The following is a 23764-nucleotide window of genomic DNA, read 5'->3' as shown; positions in this document are numbered from 1 at the left end:
TCTTCTAAGAACTGTAGCTCATTTATAGCAAGAAGGTTCAGGGGGGAAGGTGCTTGCAACCAAGCCTAATGACAAGAATTAGATCCCCATATAAAGGTAAGAACAAACTCCTATACTTGTCCTCTGATCTTCACACACGCTAAAGCATTTGACCCCCCACAAACACACAAATACATAAACATATGTAATTTAAATTTTTAAAAAATATAAAATGAATTGTAGCTCAATTTTAAAGCAGCTAACCAAATGCTTGGGCCAGGTTAGTGGACAAGGACATTAGTGCATCTCTCTCTCTCTCTCTCTCTCTCTCTCTCTCTCTCTCTCTCTCTCATCCTCCCTCCCCTGGCCCTATTCAAATGAGCATTGTTATCCCTAATGACATTATCACTGACTCCCCATTTGCACCTGTTTTGGGTCTTGGGTTCTTAGGAGGCCTGAATCTGGACCTTGGTGAACCTCATCTTCAGGCCAATGGCCGCCACTGACTTACACTTGACTTTGCTCAGGTCTGGTAGAAAGTCCCATGTTGGGTCAGAACCCTTTGTCCAGATGGCACCCACAGCCACCCCCACCCATAAACTCCTTCTCTAATCAAACCAACAAGACTCCAGAACAGGAAAGCCAGGCTCAACTCTCCCTCTCTTCTGTCTCTACTCTATCCACTTGAAACAATGGATCTTTTAACAGTCGTTGTCTAGAATCTCTTCCTAGAAGACTCACTAGCCAGGGCAAACTGGTGTGTCTGGCAGGGGAGAAGACTGGACATGACACAGTACCCAGAATCCATGTAAGGCTTGTCCCAGGCCAATTTACTGTCCCTAAAATATAATTTACTTCTCTGCTAGAAGTATCTCTAGCTCTTATTGCTTCCTCCCTATGAAAAAGGCATCTCTAAGTCTTACGGGATCATGCTCACCCTGGGATGCCTTGGGCAGCAAACAAATTTGGGTGCCCTTTTTCCTATGGATTTATCTATTTCCCATTTCAAGAGATTCTCCTATCAGACCTTCAGAGGGTAAGTTTCCGTTGCCCCATGGGTGACCATTGTTCCCACTTAAGCAAAACTCTATACAGGGGGGTTGTCCACACCATTCCTGACTCTATTGTCAACTCTCATCTACTCTTCCAGAAACACTTCATACATTCCCATTTGGAAAAAAACTAGCTCTGACATATCTATAGACTTATAATTCTACATTCTGAATCTGAGTCTTTCAGGGTCAACTTTTGAGACTAGGGGAAAAAAAAGCTTTCTCTTTTGATCTACAGGTTCTACTGTGAGTTTTCAACACCTAATTTAGAACACAAAAGCTGTGCATTATCCATCTCCTTCCTGAAGCCATAAGCCCAGGCTGTCCCAGCTGCCACCTGAAATGGATGGATGGGTTACAGCACATAGGAAATATCAATAACTGGAGGGGGAAAGCAAGAAATGAACTCGAGGCTTCAGTACAATACAGATTGGGAACAAAAATAACACTGATGCCAAACATCACTCCTACCATATTGTTCTGGAGCCCCCTTCTTCCAAGATCATGCCCCCCTTGCTCCTCCTGGTCAGCTAATGTAAACCATTACTGTTGTGCTTGCCCATCTCTTCCTTTGAGAAGCTTACAGCTCCATCCTTCCATTCCAGCCCCAAAGTAAGTAAATTGCTCATTCTAGAGTCTGGCAGAATCCTAAAATGACCTCCAGTGACACTCTTCTGTGCTTTTCTTCCCTGGTTTGTGCAATATAAAACACCACTACTGCTACCCTGCTAAATTATGAAGCAAAAAGATTTTTGTCAGTGTAATTAAAGTTGTTAATTAGTTTACTTAGAGTTAATCAGAAGAGAAAGCATTCATGCAGGTCTGACCTTATCACAGGCGCTCTTTAAAAGTTTTCTCTCACTGGTTTCAGAAAAAGAAGTAAGAGATAGGGAATGTGGTGTGGGCTTGGTGTGCCCTCACTGGGGACAATGGAAATAAACATGCTCTGAGAGATTAAAAAGGATGATGCCAGCATCTAGCAAGAAAATGGAGACCTCAGTTCCACAATCTCAAGGAAACTGATTCTTCTAGGAACAAGGAAGCTTCAGAAAACATGAGCCTCAGGAGATGCTCTCTGACTGACGCCGGCTTTTCAGTCTGGTGAGACTGCAGGCAGAGGATGCAGGGATGCCATGCCCTGACTCAGGCTTGCAGAAGCTGTGAGATGATAAGTGTGTGTTCCTTTAAAACAGCACGTCTCCAGTGATTTGCTATATCCCTACCATCTTTTGATAACCCAGTCGTTGCTGTATCACAATTGCTTTGCAATTCATATGTCTAGTATAAAAGATACAAAAAAGGAAGAAAGAAAGAAAGAAAGAAAGAAAGAAAGAAAGAAAGAAAGAAAGAAAGAAAGAAAGAAAGAAAGAAAGGCAAAACTATATATACCTATTTTTGTCCACATTTGTATTAAAATACTGTTGCTTGAGTTAGATTCATTAAGTATGCTAAATGAGATATTGTTATAAAAATATAATAGTGACTAGTATATATGATTTAGCTGTTATCGTTACTATGGCCAAGAACCATTGAAGTGGTTGCCAAGTCAATGCATTAACACAAGAAATGTATCTGAATGGATGAGTTCATTTTAGAGAATTCCCGTTGCATTTGCAATCAATATCATGACATGCACCAGATTTAGAAGGCAGAGGTGGGTGTGGGAGAGCAAAGTGGAAGGGAAGACATAAAAATGAAATGAGAAAGGACCATGCATGAATGGCACTCAACAGGTCCATTTGTCTGCAAAAGATTTCTCTAGAGGAGAGTCAAATTGGAAAGGGTATGGGCCATGTTATGGAAGATGCTGAATGCCACACTCTGAAGATGACACACTATCCTTTAGAAAATAAGAAGTGCTGGTGGAATTGCACACCGTTACAATCATCTCAAGGATGCACTGGACAAGGCATATTTTGTAGAAAGCGACACCAGTTGAGAAAGATGCAAGATATTAGAGCTTCATGGGAGCAGGTAGAGACATCAAGGGTATAAGCAGAAGACTGGAGAAAGGTACATTAGTACCGAAGAAACAGAGCCCCCATCTTGCCATGGACAACAAAGGTCACAGCCTTGCCACTTACCCAGCAGGCATACATTGAGCATCCCATTTGGAACATCTTTCAAGAGTTCCTCTACTTAGAAGGAGACTTCTAGACTTACCCAAGACAACTGAAAAGTCTTAAAGTATGAACCAACATTAGCAGAAAGTCCTCCTGCAAATGTCGATTTGTGATAACAGATATCACCTTTTTTCCCCTCTTCTTCAGCTTTTCAACATTTTAAAGAAATTGGAGCTAATTGAATATGAGTAGGCCTGGACTTTCCCAGGGGGGAAAAAAAGAACTTTGTTGCTAGCTGACTGTGTTGACTACATGTGGGCAAGCTCTGAGAAACCCCCTTCGGCTAGAATAGGGAGCACCATTCTCTCTAGGAAGGAATCTACCCAAGCTTCAGTTGGATCCTCCAAGGTATGTGAGCTTTGCAATCCTGAGTGAAGATTCTAGGAGTGGATCGATCCCTCCTCCTGCCTGGGTGGACAAGGATAGATATTCAAAAGTACCTAGGTCTTCTACCTCCTCTTTGGAACCTCAACCACAGCACATTCATACGCCTGAATTCTGCACCTGACTCCATCTTGACTTCTGAAACTACTTCACTGGAGCCATCGTTTAGGAAACATAGGCCATCTTAATTCCTTTCCATCCTCAACTCAATGAGTCAAAATCCGGCAGAGCAATCATCAGTCACCTCTCTTGCCTTCATTCTTGAGAATTCTTCACTCTAACTATAGACCTTCAACTCCTTCAACTTCCCCCTCTCTACCTGTCTTTACACATCCCACAGTAGCCTTGGCTTTTTCACAAACACTCCCTCATCCCTCAGCCAAAGCCTTGCCCACAGAAGTTCAGTCAACCCCTTGGTTCGCCACATTTCATCTGTCTAGCATGCAGTTCCCTGAAGACCAACAGTCCTCACTTCCGCAGCTGACCTTGGGTCTTATTGTGATGTGCAAGCCACTGAACTTCTCAAACCCCCAGTTTTTCCCAAACTCAGTTTTACATATTACACTAATCAGCCTATACACTGTGGTCATTATTCAAAAGATGCTTTGGGTACAAGTTGGGATAATATGACCCCTTTATCTTTCCACTGTGCCCTACACAGTAAGTCCCAAATTTGGGTTCAATCAGTGTTGGACATTTCTGTTGGAAAAAGAAAAATGAATAGTATCTGTGAGAGAGTTCACTCGGTGAAGTGTTTGCCTCTCCCAAATGAATATCTGACCCTGTTCCTCTGAATCTACATAAAAAGCCAGGCATGGTAGCATCTACTTATAATCCTAACACTGTGGAAGTAGAGAAAGGAGGGGCCCTGGGAGGCTAGCCTGCCAGTCTAGCCTAATTTGTAAGCTGATGGTCAATAAGATACTCTGGATCAAAGGAAGTGGGTAGTATTTCTAAGGTTGTCCTCTGACCTCACACAAACACACACTTACACCAACATGATGCACACATGTACATATACATAAGTTAAAGGGGGGAAATGGAGAATCCTGGGGCTAGAAGATGGCTGTGTGGTTAAGAGCATTCACTGATCTTGCAGAAGATCCAGGGTCCATTCCCAGGACTCATGTTTCAGGGGTTACAACCATCTTTAACTCCAGTTACAGAAAATGTGGTAGCTTCTTCTGACCTCCATAGGCACTGCACTCACATGATGCATAGACATGCATGTGCACAAAACACCCACAAACATAAAATTCAAATGTATAAATCACTTCTGTAAGAAAGAGAAGATCATGCTACCTAAGGAAGAGTGCTTAGGCATGCTGGGTAGTAATTTCTAACTTACATAGCCCCTTCCCATTCTCAAATTCCACAATCTCTACATTAGTGTTTATAATTATTTCTACTGCTCTGTCTCTCTACTAGCCTTTCAGTCTGTATGAAAGAAATTGGCTTTAGCTCTGTATCCTCAGAGCCTCCCATAACCTGGGTCAGGATAGGCATCTAAAACACTTTGACTGATAGAAACGTAACTTCCTTTGCATCTGTGAGGCTCCGCAGTGATGGGGCATTTACCGCCTGTAGATCTTCCTTTGGTCCTGGAACGATTTCCTCCGATCTTGAATTCGACAAGCAGAAATGGTATTTTGCCTGTTGGCAGCAGTGCCATTAGAAGGATTAGAATTCAAGGACATTTCTGCCAGTGGGCTTTTCTGTCCAAAGAATGGCTGTGAAAGTGGAGGGACTTAATGCACGGGGACAAAAGCCTACACTCCTTCTATAAGCCTGTGCTATTTTCCATGCTAACAAATATTAAGCTTCACAAATGCACAGTATCAGAACCAAACTGGCAGTGATCCTTTCCTTACACACTTTTATCTGATAAAAGCATCAAGCTTTTAACCACAGAAGTAATATATACTCCTTAAAATATATAAGGAGTATATATTAAATTGTCTGCTGAGAAATAAACTATATGAAGTTTAAAGGTTGATTATCTAAAATATAAAATTGACAAATCTATTATTTCATACTTCATTCCCTAAAAGATACTGGAGTCTTGTAATAAAGCAAACTGACAAGACTCAATTTATAGTCAACAGAGCCAGACTTGAGCTCTAGCTAGAGCTCTGAGTAGCCCACGAGTGTCCATTTTCCCTGAGCCCAAGTAGAGCTAGATCTTCAGGCATCAACAGGTCAGAATTAAGAATGGCTGAGGCGGGCTTCTGGAAGTATTATGTAGTGCTGGACATTAATTAGTTGTTAGATCATGGGGGCATCCCTAGAGTCTGAGGAGCTTGGGAAAAAAAGAGGTAGTGACTGTTTAATAACTAAAGGTTTGGAAATAAAATATCTTAATATTTTAATACAAATGAATCTACAATGTGCTGTGTAGCATCACTCCTGAGCCAGCACTTGCTGTCTGGAGGGCACTGAGTAACTTCTCCAGACTCTGAGACTTCCTCAAGTGGAAGATAGGAGCTCTTGGTTATTTAGTTTGGTTGGAGGATTAAATGGAACAATAGCCATATGAGGAGGCTGCCACAAATCTAAGACAGAATAGGGATTTGCGCATCGGGATCTGTTAATACTGACTGTCAACATGACAGGATCTAGTATCACCTAGGAGACAAACCTCTCACATGTCTAAGTTAGGTTAACTGACGCAGGAAGAACCACCCTAAATGTGGGCGGTGCCATTCTGTGAACTCCATTTCTGGCTGAATGAAGAGGAAGGAACAAGCTGAGTGCTGCCTCACTCACCCTTTCCCTTCCTCCCTTTGTCCTCTCCCTCCGTCTCTCACCTCCATCCCTCCCCTGTTCCCTTCCTCCCCCTCTCTCCTCCCCTTCCTCCCTCTCATCTTTTCTTTCTCCCTCTCTCCTCCCCACCTCCCCTCCTCTCTCTCTTCCTTCTCTCAATCTCTCTCCCTCTCCTCCTTTGTTTCTCTCTCCTTCCCTCCCTCCCTTTCTTCCCATCTCTTCTTTCCCTCCCCCTCTCCCCTACCTCCTCTCTCTCCTTTATCCCTCTCTTTCTCCTCCCCTCCCTTCTTCCCTCGTATTTCTCCCTCCCCCTCTGCCCCTCTCCCCACTCTCTCTCCTTCCCTTCCTCTCCCGCTCTTTCCTCCTCCCCACTATGGATGCACTATAATCAGCCACCTCATCTCTTGCCACCATCCCTTCCTCACTATAATCAACTGTGTCCTCAGACTGCGAGTCAAAAATGAGCAAGCACTTCCTTCCTTCCTTCCTTTCTTCCTTCCTTCCTTCCTTCTTTCCTTCCTTCCTTCCTTCCATGCTTCTGTCAGGTGTTTCCTCACAGCAGGGAGAAGAGCAACTAATAGACTGTGATGTGGAAAAAGCATCTCTCTCTCTCTCTCTCTCTCACTCCCTCTCTCCCTTTCTTTCCTCTCTCCTCTCCTCTCCTCTCTCCTCTCTTCTCTCTTAGCATGCACACATCCTTTTTCTCTTTCTCTCCCAGCACCCCCATAGTGATTCAATTCTTGGGCCCAGTGAACTCCCCTGAGAGCAGTCACCCAATAAATCTGTCTTTAATATAATCTTTAAAAACGAGAAACTTCTTTCTGAGGTTTTTTAGGATGAATAGAATGCTCAGCATGAGAACTGTTTAACTGCCAGCCATATGGGTCTGTAGGTTCTGCTTGTTTTGCACAGCCTGCTGGTAACAGCCACCAGTCCTACACCACTGCCTCCTAAACTGTGAGTGGTTGGTCCTGGAGAGCTTCATTTCAGTCTACACTCCAAACTTTCAGAAGGCAGGCCTTGCTGCCTGATTAGGGATCTAAGCTTCCAGGCATTTTTGGTGCTCTCTACATGCCACAGGGCACCACGTTTGAGAGCCACTTGGTAGAATGTTTGGACACTCTGTTTCTTCTCCCAGACTCTGTACCCAGTAAAAGGATTGATGACCCTCTCAAGATCCAGAATTTAGTGTCCTACTGCCACCAGGAAGTTTGGCAGAATGATCATTGACACGGATGTTTCTACTAGCAAAGCCAGATGAACCCTCTATCAGAGAGTAAACTCACCGGGCGCTTTGAACATCTCTCACCTATTAGCCAGGTAAATTACAGTCATTTAACTATACTTCACCAATTTCCAAATGGAAGAGAAATTTAACATCAAGAAATATCTATAGATATTTAACAGATGGGTAAGCTGAGACCCCTAAAGAGGCATTATATTGCTATTAAGTGGTTGATGAACTTGACCGGAGAGAGCCCTTACCCACCCCAGAATTCCAGAAACTCTCACATGTGAGGTATTAGAAAACAGATGCACCGAGCAGGTGATTAAACTTAAGAGAGACTGGTTACATGCTGCTGGGGCAATATTCCATAAAAACCTTGTGTTTTCAGGTAAAATATAGTATTGCTAAAAAGTAAGGCTACAGGGACTCCTATGCCTGACTGAGCCTTTGCAAAAATGACAAACTCACTGTGATGTATTAAAAGACCAAAACTGGACACTGTGTACTAAAGAACTCCACAGAAGAAAAGTAAGATTTTGCTGCAGCAGTCTGGTGTATGTGTGAGTCATGCGATAAAAATGCCCAGTCTCCAGCATCCATTTGTCTTTCCCAGGGCAGGCAGCCCTGTGCCTTCCTTTGAGATACTGACGAGTTCTTAAATGGCAAATGAAGATGAAAAACAGAACAGCTGGACTTATGGCTCCTTCTTGGAACACCCCTCCCCCCACAAAAAAAAAGGTTAGCACAACATTTCCTGAAGGAAAACAAAAATGGATCTTCACTCTTGTTCTTTTTTTCTGAAAGATAGTTTCATGGTCCTTCACATTGCTCGATCCAACTCTCTAGTCACACATCTCTTCAAAGATGGCATTTGAGAGGACCTTATTAAAAAAAAATCTCTGTAATAATCATCACTAGCATTAACTTAAAGTCACCACTATTGTATAAGGTCATGGGAGCAGGGCCTTCGTCATCCTCATTGGCAGCTGTGTCTGTGTGCTTCTGCCTAGAACAATGTCTAGTTAATATGGAAATAGTGGAAAATGAATACATATTTTTGAATCAGAAAAAAATCTGGCCTTACCAGCCTATACAACTACACATATGCAGAGGCAGAGATATCATATAGACCTCCTCCAAAATAGACAAATGCCTTAGAATTTTAGAGATCACATTCTTTCATAGAATCCTGTCTGTGAAGTACATATGTTAATATTTATGGTAACATTCTGTAAACGTATTTTAGGAACCAACTACTTCATTATCCTTTTACCTCATGCCTATGTAAGCCTAATGGTCAATTTCCATATTCAACTTGACTGGGTTAAAAAAAATGCTAGGTCAGAGGCTAGTGGGGGCAGTCAGCTGGAAATATATTATCATGAAAACATGATAGTTCTGATTCCTAGAGTCATGCAAAATCTGGCCACAGTCACACACGTCGCTGACTCCAGCACAAGAATGTAAGGGGAGATCTCCTCCTCACAAGGTCACTGCCAGGGATTGGTATGTATAATGTACTTCTTTAATGCCTAACATAGGAGCTGGCCAGTGTGTATAGACTATGACTGCCACAGACATGAGAACACATTGCAATTGAACCTGTTCCTCTAGTCTTCCCTGCCATCCTGATGTTAGAGACACACAGGAAGAAGTATAGCCATATCACAAACTCTTCATTTCTAACTTTTATCACTTCTCAGCATTTTGACAAACACCCAACATAATCTCAAGCTATCACAGAGACTGTGCTGGGACATGATGTATTTATTCACTGTTGACTCTGAGATCTGATTGAGCATCTCTTTCCCTCCAATAACCCACTTGACCGTTTACTCAGTTTTGCAGTACTAGTTTGCCTGCCAAGATAAGAGTCCATGTACTCTCCCCCTTTCCATCAGTTCTTCCATAACTTGATGAATACGATGTCACTATGCACCCATCCGATTCTACGATGGTGAAGTCATAGACATGAAAAAGATGTAGCCCCTGATCCTATGTAGTTTAGACCAGCTAGGAAAAGATGTGCACCTAACTCACTAGATGAATGTGACAAGAGAACGAGGAGGAAAAAAAGTACTTTAGGGAGAGAAAACAAAGGAATCCAAAGCCAGTATTATAATCTATCTTCAATCCCAAGAATTAACGTCTATAGTCACCTCTAAAATGACATCAAAATACACAGGATCAAAAGCCACTGAGATTCCTATTCTAATCATAGTATGTCCACAGCACTGTACCATATAGAGGCTCTCACAAGGTCCCTGGCCAAGATCTGTACCACTAACACACATAGCAGAGCTGTGTGAGTCCTAGAGTGTTCCCGATACTCACTGAAAGTGGAACAAGGGAGGAAATGTGCTATAGCTGTCCCGCTCAAGGTTGAGCACCATGTGCCCTTATTCCCTGTGCCTTGACCACTTTAGGGAGTCCGTATTCATCACCATTTACTGAAAAATAAAGTTTCTTCTGTGATGAATGTTGAGAGATGTGCTAATCTATTCTTTGTTTACATTCCAAATGATTTCCCCTTTCCCAGTTCCCCCCTTCCCATATGTTTCATAAACCTTCTTCTCTTCATCCATTCTCCAATCACCTCTCTTTTTCTCTGTCCTGATACTCCCCTCCAATGCTAGATTATGCCTTTCCAGGATCAGGACCCTCTCCTTACTTCTTCATGGGAGTCATTTGTTATGCTAATTGTGCCTTGGATAGTCAGAGCTTCTGGGCTAATATCCACTTATCAGAGATTGCATTCCATGTGTATTCTTTTGTGATTGGGTTACCTCACTTAGGATGATATTTACCAGATCCAACCATTTGCCTAAAACTTTCATGAATTCATTGTTTTTAATTGCTGAGTAGTATTCCATTGTGCAAATATATCACATTTTCTGTACCCATTCCTCCATTGAGGGACATCTGGGTTCTTTCCAGCTTCTAGCTATTATAAATAAGGCTGCTATGAACATAATGGAGCATGTGTCTTTATTGCATGCCGGGGAATCCTTTGGGTATATGCCCAGGAGAGGTATAGCAGGGTCTTCTGGAAGTGTCATGTCCAGTTTTCTGAGGAACAGCCAGACTGATTTCCAAAGTGGTTGTACCATCTTACAACCCCACCAGCAGTGGAGGAGTGTTCCTCTTTCTCCACATCCTCACCAACACCTGCTGTCTCCTGAGTTTTTAACCTTAGCCATTCTGACTGGTGTGAGGTGAAATCTCAGAGGATTGTTTTGATTTGCATTTCCCTAATGACTAATGATATTGAGCATTTCTTAAGGTGCTTCTCAGCCATCCGAATTTCTTCAGGTGAAAATTCTTTGTTTAGATCTGTACCCCATTTTTAATAGGGTTATTTGGTTCCCTGGGGTCTAACTTCTTGAGTTTTTTGTATATATTGGATATTAGCCCTCTATCAGATGTAGAGTTGGTGAAAATCTTTTTCCAGTTTGTTGGTTGCCGTTTTGTCCTTTTGACAGTGTCCTTTGCCTTACAGAAACTTTGTAATTTTATGAGGTCCCATTTGTCAATTCTTGATCTTAGAGCATAAGCTATTGCTGTCCTGTTCAGGAACTTTTCCCCTGTGCCCATGTCCTCAAGGGTTTTCCCCAGTTTCTTTTCTATTAGTTTCAGTGTGTTTGGTTTTATGTGGAGGTCCTTGATCCACTTGGAGTTGAGCTTAGTACAAGGAGATAAGAATGGATCAATTCACATTCTTCTGCATGCTGACCTCCAATTGAACCAGCACCATTTGTTGAAAAGGCTATCTTTTTTCCCACTGGATGTTTTTCAGCCCCTTTGTCGAAGATCAAGTGACCATAGGTGTGTGGATTCATTTCTGGGTCTTCAATTCTATTCCATTGATCCACTTGCCTGTCACTGTGCCAATACCATGCAGTTTTTAACACTATTGCTCTGTAGTATTGCTTTAGGTCTGGGATACTGATTGCCCCAGAAGTTCTTTTACTGTTGAGAATAATTTTAGCTATCCTGGATTTTTTGTTATTCCAGATGAATTTGAGAATTGCTTTTTCTAACTCTATGAAGAACTGAGTTGGGATTTTGATGGGGATGCATGAATCTGTATATTGCTTTTGGCAAGATAGCCATTTTAACTATATTAATCCTGCCAATACACGAGCATGGAAGATTTTTACATTTTCTGAGGTCTTTGATTTCCTTCTTCAGAGACCTGACGTTCTTGTCATATAGATCTTTCACTTGTTTGGTTAGAGTCACACCAAGATACTTTATAATTTTTGTGGCTATTGTGAAGGGTGTCATTTCCCTAACTTCTTTCTCAGCCTTCTTATCCTTTGAGTATAGGAAGGCAACTGATTTGCTTGAGTTGATTTTATAACCAGCCACTTTGCTGAAGTTGTTTATCAGCTGTAGGAGTTCTCTGGTGGAGGTTTTCGGTTCACTTAAGTAGACTATTATGTCATCTGCAAATGGTGATGGCTTCAGTGCAGAATTCTATCAGACCTTCATAGAAGACCTAACACCAATACTCTTCAAACTATTCCACAAAATAGAAACAGAAGGAACACTACCCAACTTGTTCTATGAAGCCACAATTACGCTGATACCAAAACCACACAAAGATCCAATAAAGGAAGAGAACGTCAGGCCAATTTCCCTCATGAATATTGATGCAAAAATACTTAATAAAATTCTTGCCAACCGAATCCAAGAACACATCCACCATGATCAAGTAGGCTTCATCCCAGGGATGCAGGGATGGTTCAATATAAGGAAATCCATCGATGCAATCCACTACATAAACAAACTCAAAGAAAAAAACCATATGATCATTTCATTAGATGCTGAAAAAGCATTTGAAAAAATTCAGCATCCTTTCATGCTAAAAATCTTGGAAAGAACTGGAATTCAAGGCCCATACCTAAACATAGTTAAAGCAATATACAACAAACCGGTAGCCAACATCAAACTAAATGGAGAGAAACTTGAAGCAATCCCCCTAAAATCAGGGACAAGACAAGGCTGTCCTCTCTTTTCATATCTATTCAGTATAGTACTTGAAGTTCTAGCTACAGCAATTAGACAACATAAGGAGGTCAAGGGGATACAAATTGGAAAGGAAGAGCATTTCTTTAAGTGCTTCTTGCCATTCAAGATTTCTCTGTTGAGAATTCTCTGTTTAGATCTATGCCCCATTTTTAATTGAATTCTTTGGTTTGTTGGAGTTTAACTTCCTGAGTTCTTTATATATTTTGGATATTAGCCCTCTGTCGGATGTAGGGTTAGTAAAGATCTTTTCCCAATCTATAAGTTGCCATTTTTTCCAATTGACAGTGTCCTTTGCCTTAAAGAATCTTCTCAGTTTCATGAGATCCCATTTATCAATTGTTGATCTTAGAACCTGAGCCATTGGTATTCTGTTTAGGAAAATGTCTTGGCATTCTGTTTAGGAAACTGTCTTCTGTGCCAATGCATTCAAGGCACAAAAGTGTGCCACTTTTTCTTCTATTTAAGTTTAGTGTGTCCAGTTTTATGTTGATGTCCTTGATCCTCCTGGACTTGAGTTTTGTGTAGGGTGATAAATGTGGGTTTATTTGCATTCTTCTACAGGCAGATATTCAATTATACAAGCACCATTTGTTGAAGATGCTTTTTTCCCATTGTATGGTTTGGGTTTCATTGTAGAAAAATCAAGTGTCCATAGGTGTGTGGCTTTATTTCTAGGTCTTTGATTCTATTCCATTGATCAACCTGTTTCTGTACCAACTCCATGAAGTTTTTAATCACCATTGTTCTATAGTACAGTTTGAGGTCTGAGATGGTGATTTCTCCAGAAGTTCTTTCATTGTTCAGGATTGTTTTGGTTATTCTGGGTGGTTTTGTTTTTCCACAAAAAGTTCAGAATTGTTCTTTCAAGGTCTGTAAAAATTGTCGGAATTTTGATAGGGATTACATTTAATATGTAGATTGCTTTTGGTAAGGTGGTAGTTTTCACTATGCTAATCCTAGCTATCCATGAGCATAGGAGATATTTCCATTTTCTGATATATTCTCAATTTCTTCAGGGATTTGAAGTTCTTGTTGAACAGAACTTTAACTTGCTTGATTAGGATTACACCTAGATATTTTATATTATTTGTGGCTATTGGGAAGGGTGTTGTTTCCCTAATTTCTTTCTCTGCCTGTTAATCATTTGTATAAATGAGGGCTATTGATTCTTCTGAGCTAATTTTATATCCTGCCACTTTGCTGAAGTTGTTTATCAGCTGTAGGAGTTCTCTGGTAGAAGTTTGGGGATCGCTTATGTATACTATCATATCATCTGAGAATAGTGATATCATGATTTCTTCCTTTTCAATTTGTATTCCTTTGATCTCTTTTTGTTGTATTTCTCTAGTTAGAACTTCAAGAACTGTATTGAATAAATAGGAAGGAGTGTTTTCCCTTATTTTAATGAATTGCTGTAAGTTTCACTTCATTTAATTTTATGTTGGCTTTTGGCTTGCTGTATATTTATTTTATTATGTTTAGGTATATGCCTTGAATCCCTGATCTTGCCAAGACTTTTAAGATGAAGGAATGTTGGATTTTGTCAAAGTTTTTTTTTCAGCATCTAATGATCATCTATCAGGTGTTTTTTTTCTTTCAATTTGTTTATATGGTGAATTATGTTGGTAGATGTTCATATATTAGACCATCCCTGCATCTCCAGGATGAAGCCTACTTGATTGTGTGAATAATGTTTTTGATATATTCTTGAATTTGACTGGGCAAGAATTGTATTGAGTATTTTTGCATCAATGTCCATACATGAAATTTTTCTGAAGTTCTCTTTCTTTGTTGAGTCTTCGTGTGGTTTAGGTCTCAAGGTAATTGTGGCCTTTTAGAATGAGTTAGGTACAGTTACTTCTGTTTCTATTTTGTAGAATAGTTTAAGACATGTTGATATTAGCTCTTCTTGGAATGTCTTGTAGAACTCTGCACTAAAACCATCTAGTCCTGGGCTCCTTTTGGTTGGGAGACTTTTAATGGCTGCTCTTATTTCCTTGAGGGTTGTAGGACTCTTTAGATGGTTTACTTGATCTTCATTTGACTGATGTGTGGTATCTGTCTGGAAACTTATCCATCTCATTTATATTTCCAAGTTTTTAGAGTACAGGCTTTTAAAGTAAGAGCTAATGATTTTTTGGATTTCTTCAATTTCTGTTGTTATGTCTCCCTTTTCATTTCTGATTTTGCTAATTTGGATACTGTCTCTGGGCCTTTTCTTAAGTTTAGCTAAGGGTTGGTCTATCTTGTTAACTTTCTCAAAGAACAAGTTCTTGGTTTTGTTGATTCTTTGTGTTATTCTCTTTGCTTATATTGATCGATTTCAGCTGAGAGTTTGACTATTTCCTGTCATTTACTCTTCTTGAGTGTATTTGCTTCTATTTGTTCTAGAGCTTTCAGGTATGCTGTTAAGTTGTTTGTATGAGATTTCTCCAGTTTCTTTATGAAGGTACGTAGTGCTATCAATTTTCCTCTTAGCACTGCTTTCATTGTGTCCCATAACTTTGAGTATGTTGTGCTTTCATTTTCATTGAATTCTAGAAAAGTCTTTCATTTCTTTCTTTATCTCTTCCCTGACCAGGTTATCATTTACTTGAGTCATTCAGTTCCCATGAGTATGTGGACTTTCTGTTATATCTATTGTTGTAGTTCGGCCTTAACACATGTCAATCTGATAGGATACAAGGGGTTAATTCAATCTTCTTGTATCTGTTGAGGCTTGCTTTCTGCCCAATTATATGGTCAAAATGAAGAAGGTTCCATTGAGGAGCTGAGAATGTATATTCTTTTGGTTTTGTGTGAAAGGTTCTGTAGATCTCTGATAAATCCATTTGGTTTATAACATCTGTTAATTTCATTGTTTCTCTGTTTATTTTCTGTGTTGATAACCTGTCCATTGGTAAGAGTGGGGTGTTGAAGCAGGTGTTGGCGAGGATGTGGAGAAAGAGGAACACTCCTCCACTGCTGGTGGGGCTGTAAGATGGTACAACCACTTTGGAAATCAGTCTGGCAGTTCCTCAGAAAACTGGACATGACACTTCCGGAAGACCCTGCTATACCTCTCCTGGGCATATACCCAAAGGATTCCCCGGCATGCAATAAAGACACATGCTCCATTGTGTTCATGGCAGCTTTATTTATAATAGCCAGAAGCTGGAAAGAACCCAGATGTCCCTCAAAGGAGGAATGGATACAGAAAATGTGGTATATTTACACAATGGAATACTACTCAGCAATTAGAAACAATGAATTCACAAAATTTTTAGGCAAATGGTTTGATCTGGAAAATATCATCCTAAGTGAGGTAACCCAATCACAAAAGAATACACATGGAATGCAATCTCTGATAAGTGGATATTAATTAGCCCACAAGTCCTGAATACCCAAGGCACAAATTGCATAACAAATGACTCCCATGAAGAAGTATGGAGAGGGTCCTGATCCTGGAAAGGATTGATCTAGCATTGGAGGGGAATATAAGAGAAAAAGGAGGGAGGTAATTGGATAATGGAGGGAGAGAAGAAGGTTTATGGGACATATGGGGAGGAGGGATCCGGGAAAGGGGAAGTCATTTGGAATGTAAACAAAGAATATAGAAAATAAAAATATTAAAAAAAAAGAGTGGGGTGTTGAAATCTCCCACTATTATTTTGTGGGATTCAATATGTGATTTGAGCTTTAATAACATTTCTTTTATAAATGTGTGTACCTTTGCACTTAGAGCATAGAAGTTCGGAATTAAAACATCATCTTGGTGGATTTTTTTCTTTGATAAGTATGAGGTGTTCTTCCCCATCTTTTTTTTTTTTTCTCACTTTTGGTTGAAAGTCTATTTTATTAAATATAAGAATGGCTACTCCAGCTTTTTTCTTGGATCTGTTTGCCTGGAAAACCTTTTTCAAGTTCTTTTCTCTGAGGTAGTTAGCATCTATCTTTGTTCCTGAGGTGTGTTTCTTGTATGCTGCAGAATGATGGATCCTGTTTATATATCTAGTCTGTTAGCCTGTACCTTTTTATTGGTGGGTTGAGTTCATTGATGTTGAGAGACATTAATGACCAATGATTGCTAGTTCCTGACATTTTGATGTTGGAGATATTACTGAGAGTGTGTGATCTTCTTCCTTTGGTTTTGCTGTGAGTTTATTAATTTCTTGTGTTTTCTTCGGTATAGTTACCCTCTTTGTGTCAGAGGTTTTTATTATACTCTGTATAGATGGATTAGTTGAAAGATATTTTTTTAATTTGGTTTTGTCAGGGAATATCTTGGTTTCTCCAGCTATGGTGATTGAGCGTTTTGCTGGGTATGGTAGTCTGGGCTGACATCTATGGTCTTTTAGAGTGTGCAAGACATCTGTGCAGGATCTTCTGACTTTTAGCGTCTCTGTTAAAAAACTCAGGCATAATTCTGATAGGATCACCTCTATGTTACTTGGTCTTTTCCTCTTGCATCTTTTAATACTCTTTGTTCTGTACATTTAATGTTTTAATTATTATTTGTCAAGAGTATTTTCTTTTCTGGTCCAATCTATTTGGTGTTCTGTAGGCTTCTTGTACATCTATGGCCATCTCTTTCTTTAGGTTAGGGAAAGTTTTCTTTTATGATTTTGTTGAAGATGTTTTCTGGCCCTTTGCACTTTGAATCTTTAGTCTCATGTATTCCTGTTATTCTTAGGTTTGGTCCTTTCATAGTGTACAAAATTTCCTAGATATTTTGAGTTAGGAACTTTTTACATTTGGCATTTTCATTGATCAATGTATCCATTCTTTCTATAAAATCTATGCCTGAAATTCTCCCTTACATCTCTTGTATTCTGTAGGTAATGCTTGTGTCTGTAGTTTCTGTTCTCTTTCTATTTCTCAGGTTTTCCATTTCTAGGTTTGTCCCCATTTGTGTTTTCTTTGTAGCTTCGATTTCCATTTTTAGGTTTTGGACTGTTTTATTCATCTCTTTCACCTGTTTGATTGTATTTTCCTGTATTTCTTTAAGGAACTTACTTGTTTCCTCTTTAAGGGCTTCTATCTGTTTGACCATGTTTTCCTGTATTTCTTTAAAGGAATTATTTAGCCTCTTTAAAGGCCTCTATCATCTTCATGAGATGGGTGTTAAGGTCACAGTTTTGCTCTTCAGATGCTAGGATATCCAGGGCTTGCTGTAGTATGAAAGCTGGGTTCTGGTGGTACCATATTGTATTGGCTTCTATTGATTATGTTTTTGTGCCTGCCTTTCGCTATTTAGTTGTCTCTGGTGTTGTTTGGTGTGAGTGTCCTGAACTGGAGTATACCTCCTGGGAGGCAGGTAGAATTGTGTGGTTGGGTGTGATGTGCTGGTCTGTGACTGCTGTTTGTGTCCAGCAAGACACAACTCTCTCACTGAGTAAGTTGTGCCTCTTGGGAGGCAGGCAGAGCTGTGGGGTGGGGCACAGTGCACTGCTCCATGAGCCCTGCTAGTGCAGATGTGGACTGGAAAGAAGACAGAGCTCCCACAGGGCAGGGCAGAGCCCAGGAAGCTGCTAAGGGGTCCTCGAAGGCAGAGGTATTGGAGCAGGGAGGTGGAAATGTCTCACCTGTGTGTCGGGTTAGAGACTGCCTCTTAGGAATGTTTTTTTAAGAGAGAGAACACAGAGTTGGGTGAGTACAAAAGCAGGTGAATGGATCCAGGGAAGAGGGGTATATATGATTAAAATACTGTATGAAATATCAAATAAACAAATTTATATATATATTAAGTGGAATAAACTATTACAATTGACACAGTTCTGGGAAGAAGTAGAGCTCTGGCCACTCAGGATAGAGAAACATTCACCAAGACTTTACAAAGATCTGGAAGTAATTACTACACCATAATAAGGACTAGTGTAGATTTACATGGAGCAATACAATAGTATTAACTACATGTAGTAACAACTTTAAACTTAAATTAATTAAAATTAAATAATATTTAGAATTGCCAATGAGAGAGCATCCACAGGATGGACCTAAGCCCTCTGCACATATGTAACAGTTGTGCAGTTGGGTCTTCATGTGGTATCCTAAAGCAGGAGCAGGGGCTGTATCTGTGACTACATTGCCTGCCTTTGGATCCCTTTTCCTTAACAGAGCTGCCTTGTCTAGCCTCAGTAGAAGATGCACAAGTCTTACTGTAACTTGATATGCCAAGGCTTCTTGATATCTATGGAAGGCCTCCCCTTTTCTGAGAAGAGGTGGAAGACAGTGGAAGGGGTGTGGGGTACAGGAGGTAATAGGAAGGGACTGAAAGGAGAGGAGGGGGGAAGCTGCAATCAGAATGTATAGTAAATAAATTAATAAAAAAGAAATGTACAAAAATGTATGTAATATTTAAACTCACTCCCTTAGTCTCATGAGCCATATTCGAAATGTTTTCTAGTTCAATGTGACTAATTGTAACTACATTAGCTAATAAATACACAGTCTATTTTAATCAATGAAAGAAAAGATTATTTGATATCAACTCTGCTCTGATTCCTCTGGGAATTCTATTAACAATAATGCCACTGCTTGTGAAGTGAAAGGCTATCATATAAACATCTTATCCAGAATCTACTCCACATTTAACTATTGGCTAGTCCTGAAGATCTTCCATTTAAGTGAACTCTCTGTTGCCACTTCTACCCTGGCTACCAGCCTCAGAACCCAATACTCAAGCGAATAATCCTGACAGCACTAACTTTGAGCCAGGACATTCTTCCGCACTGCTGTACAGCAGTTTCTCTTGTTCTCTCCAACTCAGTGCTGACTCAGAAATAGGTGACAGTAGTGAGGTCAGCTGATAAAGGACATCCAGAATTATGTAAGAAATACACTGTTCATTTCAACACACAATGATGTCTGTCACAAGCAAAGTGAATGCTGTTTGACTCACACAGACAGAGGTGGGCAGCATCGAGTGAGATTATAAAAGGGCCCTCCTTACTGTACTCACCTCTTGGTGTAGACTATTTTCACAAGGTACCTGATCACATTTTAGGCCCCAGTTACAGCAATCTAGTAATAGCAGTCACTGCAATGCATGTGGTGTTTACAGCAAGCAATGGCTTTATCCCACACCAATCCCCTAAGCTCCTCATTATGCTTCTGAAGAAACTATTTGGTTCAAAAATGAATAAAGTAGAAACAATCAAAAAATGAAAATTATCTATATAGAACAATCCTAAAGTATTTGGAGTAGGACTTAGTAAACATTTCTATGTAGATCCTTTCTGTCCCCTGCAACTTGAAGTGACTAAGGTTATCCAATCATGACTGGCGTAGAAACTGAGAAACAAAAGAGAACCTAAATAAGCTGAAGCATAAGATGAATGGTATGACCCATGTGACAATCTCTGAAAGCGCCCCACTGTTAAAGAATCAAAGGCATTTAGAAGAAACACAAAACTATCACAGCACAATGTAATGTAAAAGAAGAGAGAAAAACTAGACGAACTAGCAGAATATTAAAACTCCCCTTTACTTTATATCAATTTTAAACAACTATTTTTAACATATTGATTTTAAAGAGTCACCAGGTTATAAGCCTTTATCGATTCACTGTCTTGGCTAGCTCTCACCTCACTCACTGCCCACTAAAAGAATAGTGCCAACTTCCGGCGGAGGAATTTGTGAGAAGTCACGTTTGCCTCTTCTTTCTGTCTTTGGGCCAGCCTACTGAAAGACATCTGCTGTCTTTAGGCTGTAAAGTCCATAGGCTTTAGTGGTCTATGCTGGTCCAGCTCTGCTCATGACTACAGGCATGGGACTAAACGATGGTTAGACAAAGGAAAGGTCACATGGTTACCACAGCACATTATCAGTTGGGAGAGGATTACAGTGATTTTTATCTTCATCTGTTCGACTTCCATGTTTCTCTCTTTGTTCTGATGTTTAGTGAGGACTAGAATAAGCCAGACCCAGGAGTAGCATAGTACTACAGAAGTCACAGTGTCATGGGAGAATCTTGGGGGAAGGAATGCCTCTTCCCAAGTCCTTGCACTCATTCCTACAATGGTGGAAGGTGGTGAAGGTGGATCATGCTTTGGTGGGGAACAATGACTACCACATATGCACAGGTCACTGACCTCCAAGGATATCAAGGACATGTTTCACAATTATGAAAGCAATGCTGGTCCAGGCTCAGGTAGCTGTGAGGATAGAGGTGTGGCAGATCCCAAGACTGCCATGTTTTCAGTATGTCTGAAAACAAAATGGTTACCTGCAGGAAACCTACAAGGGGAAGCCAGAAGACTTTGAAGTGTCACGTGTAGGAAGCAGGTGATGCATGTTACGCTGATGTTTTCTGACGAGGCACTTGAATCATGCAGTTTGTAAAGAAAACTAGGTGACATTAAGTTTAGATCTCATGAAGGGGAAACCACCTACATCCAGATGAAGATCGATGGGCCCAGAAGTCCAAGTTGGGGAAGTTCTGTATCTTGAAACTAAATTTAGCAGATGTCATTGCAGAGGCAACAGAAAGAGTGGCGCCTGCTGCATAGGGAGGGGCAGGCTCACCACATGGTTCTCATCACAGCACATCTGGCTCTCTCACACATGATGATTGGTGACATGAATACTTTTCCTTCATTCAGTGCCATATTTTCATTTTCAAATTCAAGCTGTTTGTTTGGGACTGCATTCTTGCGTAGCAGTTCTTTGGTACAAACACCTACATCCCCTGCCCGTCCTAGGTCTTTGTGAATTATATCTTAAATGCTATCATAGACAGGATTGCTTAAACTTCCATATCTTACAGTTCAGTCTCATGAGAAACATTTTCTTTTATTATACCTTAATCATATTTCCATTGTTTTGATTTAGTTCATACTCCCATTCTGGGAGTGGTTTGAAATATAGCCACCAAACTATTTTCATTCATTGTTAATTTCCTGGGCTAATTTGATTTGGAGAAACTGAGAATTCCAGGTCTAATCCTCTTAAACCTTTGGGATCTGAAATCATTCCATTAGGATCATTTCCTACTCTGGTTCCATTTGATGATATACTTTCTACAGAGTAGGGACTCTGGGCACTTGTATTATTACAATCAACTATTATTTTATGGGTCTGAAAAACTGAACTCTTGGAGTTTATACAACTAATACACTGTAGCAGGATATCTTGGGGCCACTTTGCTGGATTTCGGTACAACACAAGTGGGCAGTTTCTCATGTCTCTCTCAAATCCTGGGGCTTCTCTGCTTCAGAACTCTAAGGCAGCGGTTCTCAAGCTTCCTAGGGCTGCAACCTTTAACCCAGCTCCTCACGGTGACCTCAGCCACAACATTATTTTTGTTGCTCTTTCATAACTGTAATTTTGCTAGTGTTATGAATTATAATGTAAATATCTGTTTTCTGAAGGTCTTAGGTGACCCCTATGAAAGAATCTTTAGATAACCTGCCCCCCCCCCACACACACACATATACAAAGGGATCTCCATCCACAGGTTGAGAACCACTCTTCTAAGTCCTCAGAAGACTCAGCCCTCGCACCAAAACAAAAAGAGTGCTCTCAAGCTCTAAGGAACAGAAGTCAGTAGGTAAGCAGCCCCCCTCCTGCTTCAGAGAGCAGGAACATTCATTCAGCAACACCCCCACACACACCCAAAGCCCAGCTCACACTGAAGCCCAGCTCTATAAACGATTTTATTCCTCCCTCCCCCACTTTACTTGTTCACTTGCTCCTTTCTTTCTTTAGCTTCTAGAGCTTTCTAAGTCATTTTTCTTCTCAAACGTGAAACAACCCCCCACACCACCCCTCACTGCTTGTTCACAACTCAACTCACCTCTCGGCTCAGCTCCTGTAGAAAGCCTTATAAGGCACAAAACAAAAAGTACACGAGTCCTCATAATGGGAGAGGGTTAGAGGATCCCCTCTTTTTTTTTTTTTATTCGATATAATTTATTTACAATTCAAATGATTTCCCCTTTTCTAGCCCCCCCACTCCCCGAAAGTCCCGCAAACCCCCTTCTCATCCCCTGTCCTCCCACCCACCCCTTCCCACTTCCCCGTTCTGGTTTTGCTGAATACTGTTTCACTGAGTCTTTACAGAACCAGGGGCCACTCCTCCTTTCTTCTTGTACCTCATTTGATGTGTGGATTATGTTTTGGGTATTCCAGTTTTCTAGGTTAATATCCACTTATTAGTGAGTGCATACCATGATTCACCTTTTGAGTCTGGGTTACCTCACTTAGTATGATATTCTCTAGCTCCATCCATTTGCCTAAGAATTTCATAAATTCATTGTTTCTAATGGCTGAATAGTACTCCATTGTGTAGATATACCACATTTTTTGCATCCACTCTTCTGTTGAGGGATACCTGGGTTCTTTCCAGCATCTGGCAATTACAAATAGGGCTGCTATGAACATAGTAGAGCATGTATCCTTATTACATGGTGGGGAATCCTCTGGGTATATGCCCAGGAGTGGTATAGCAGGATCTTCTGGAAGTAAGGTACCCAGTTTTCGGAGGAACCGCCAGACTGATTTCCAGAGTGGTTGTACCAATTTGCAACCCCACCAGCAGTGGAGGAGTGTTCCTCTTTCTCCACACCCTCTCCAACACCTGCTGTCTCCTGAATTTTTAATCTTAGCCATTCTGACTGGTGTAAGATGAAATCTTAGGGTTGTTTTGATTTGCATTTCCCTAATGACTAATGAAGTTGAGCATTTTTTAAGATGTTTCTCCGCCATCCGAAGTTCTTCAGGTGAGAATTCTTTGTTTAACTCTGTACCCCATTTTTTAATAGGGTTGTTTGGTTTTCTGGAGTCTAACTTCTTGAGTTCTTTATATATATTGGATATTAGCCCTCTATCTGATGTAGGATTGGTGAAGATCTTTTCCCAATTTGTTGGTTGCCGATTTGTCCTCTTGATGGTGTCCTTTGCCTTACAGAAACTTTGTAATTTTATGAGGTCCCATTTGTCAATTCTTGCTCTTAGAGCATACGCTATTGGTGTTCTGTTCAGAAACTTTCTCCCTGTACCGATGTCCTCAAGGGTCTTCCCCAATTTCTTTTCTATTAGCTTCAGAGTGTCTGGCTTTATGTGGAGGTCCTTGATCCATTTGGATTTGAGCTTAGTACAAGGAGACAAGGATGGATCAATTCGCATTCTTCTGCATGCTGACCTCCAGTTGAACCAGCACCATTTGTTGAAAAGGCTATCTTTTTTCCATTGAATGTTTTCAGCCTCTTTGTCGAGGATCA

This window comes from Apodemus sylvaticus, chromosome 7, assembly GCF_947179515.1.
Source record: "Apodemus sylvaticus chromosome 7, mApoSyl1.1, whole genome shotgun sequence".
Lineage (NCBI taxonomy): Eukaryota > Metazoa > Chordata > Mammalia > Rodentia > Muridae > Apodemus > Apodemus sylvaticus.
The sequence above is the reverse complement of the archived record's forward strand: the minus strand, read 5'-3'. Positions refer to the sequence as shown.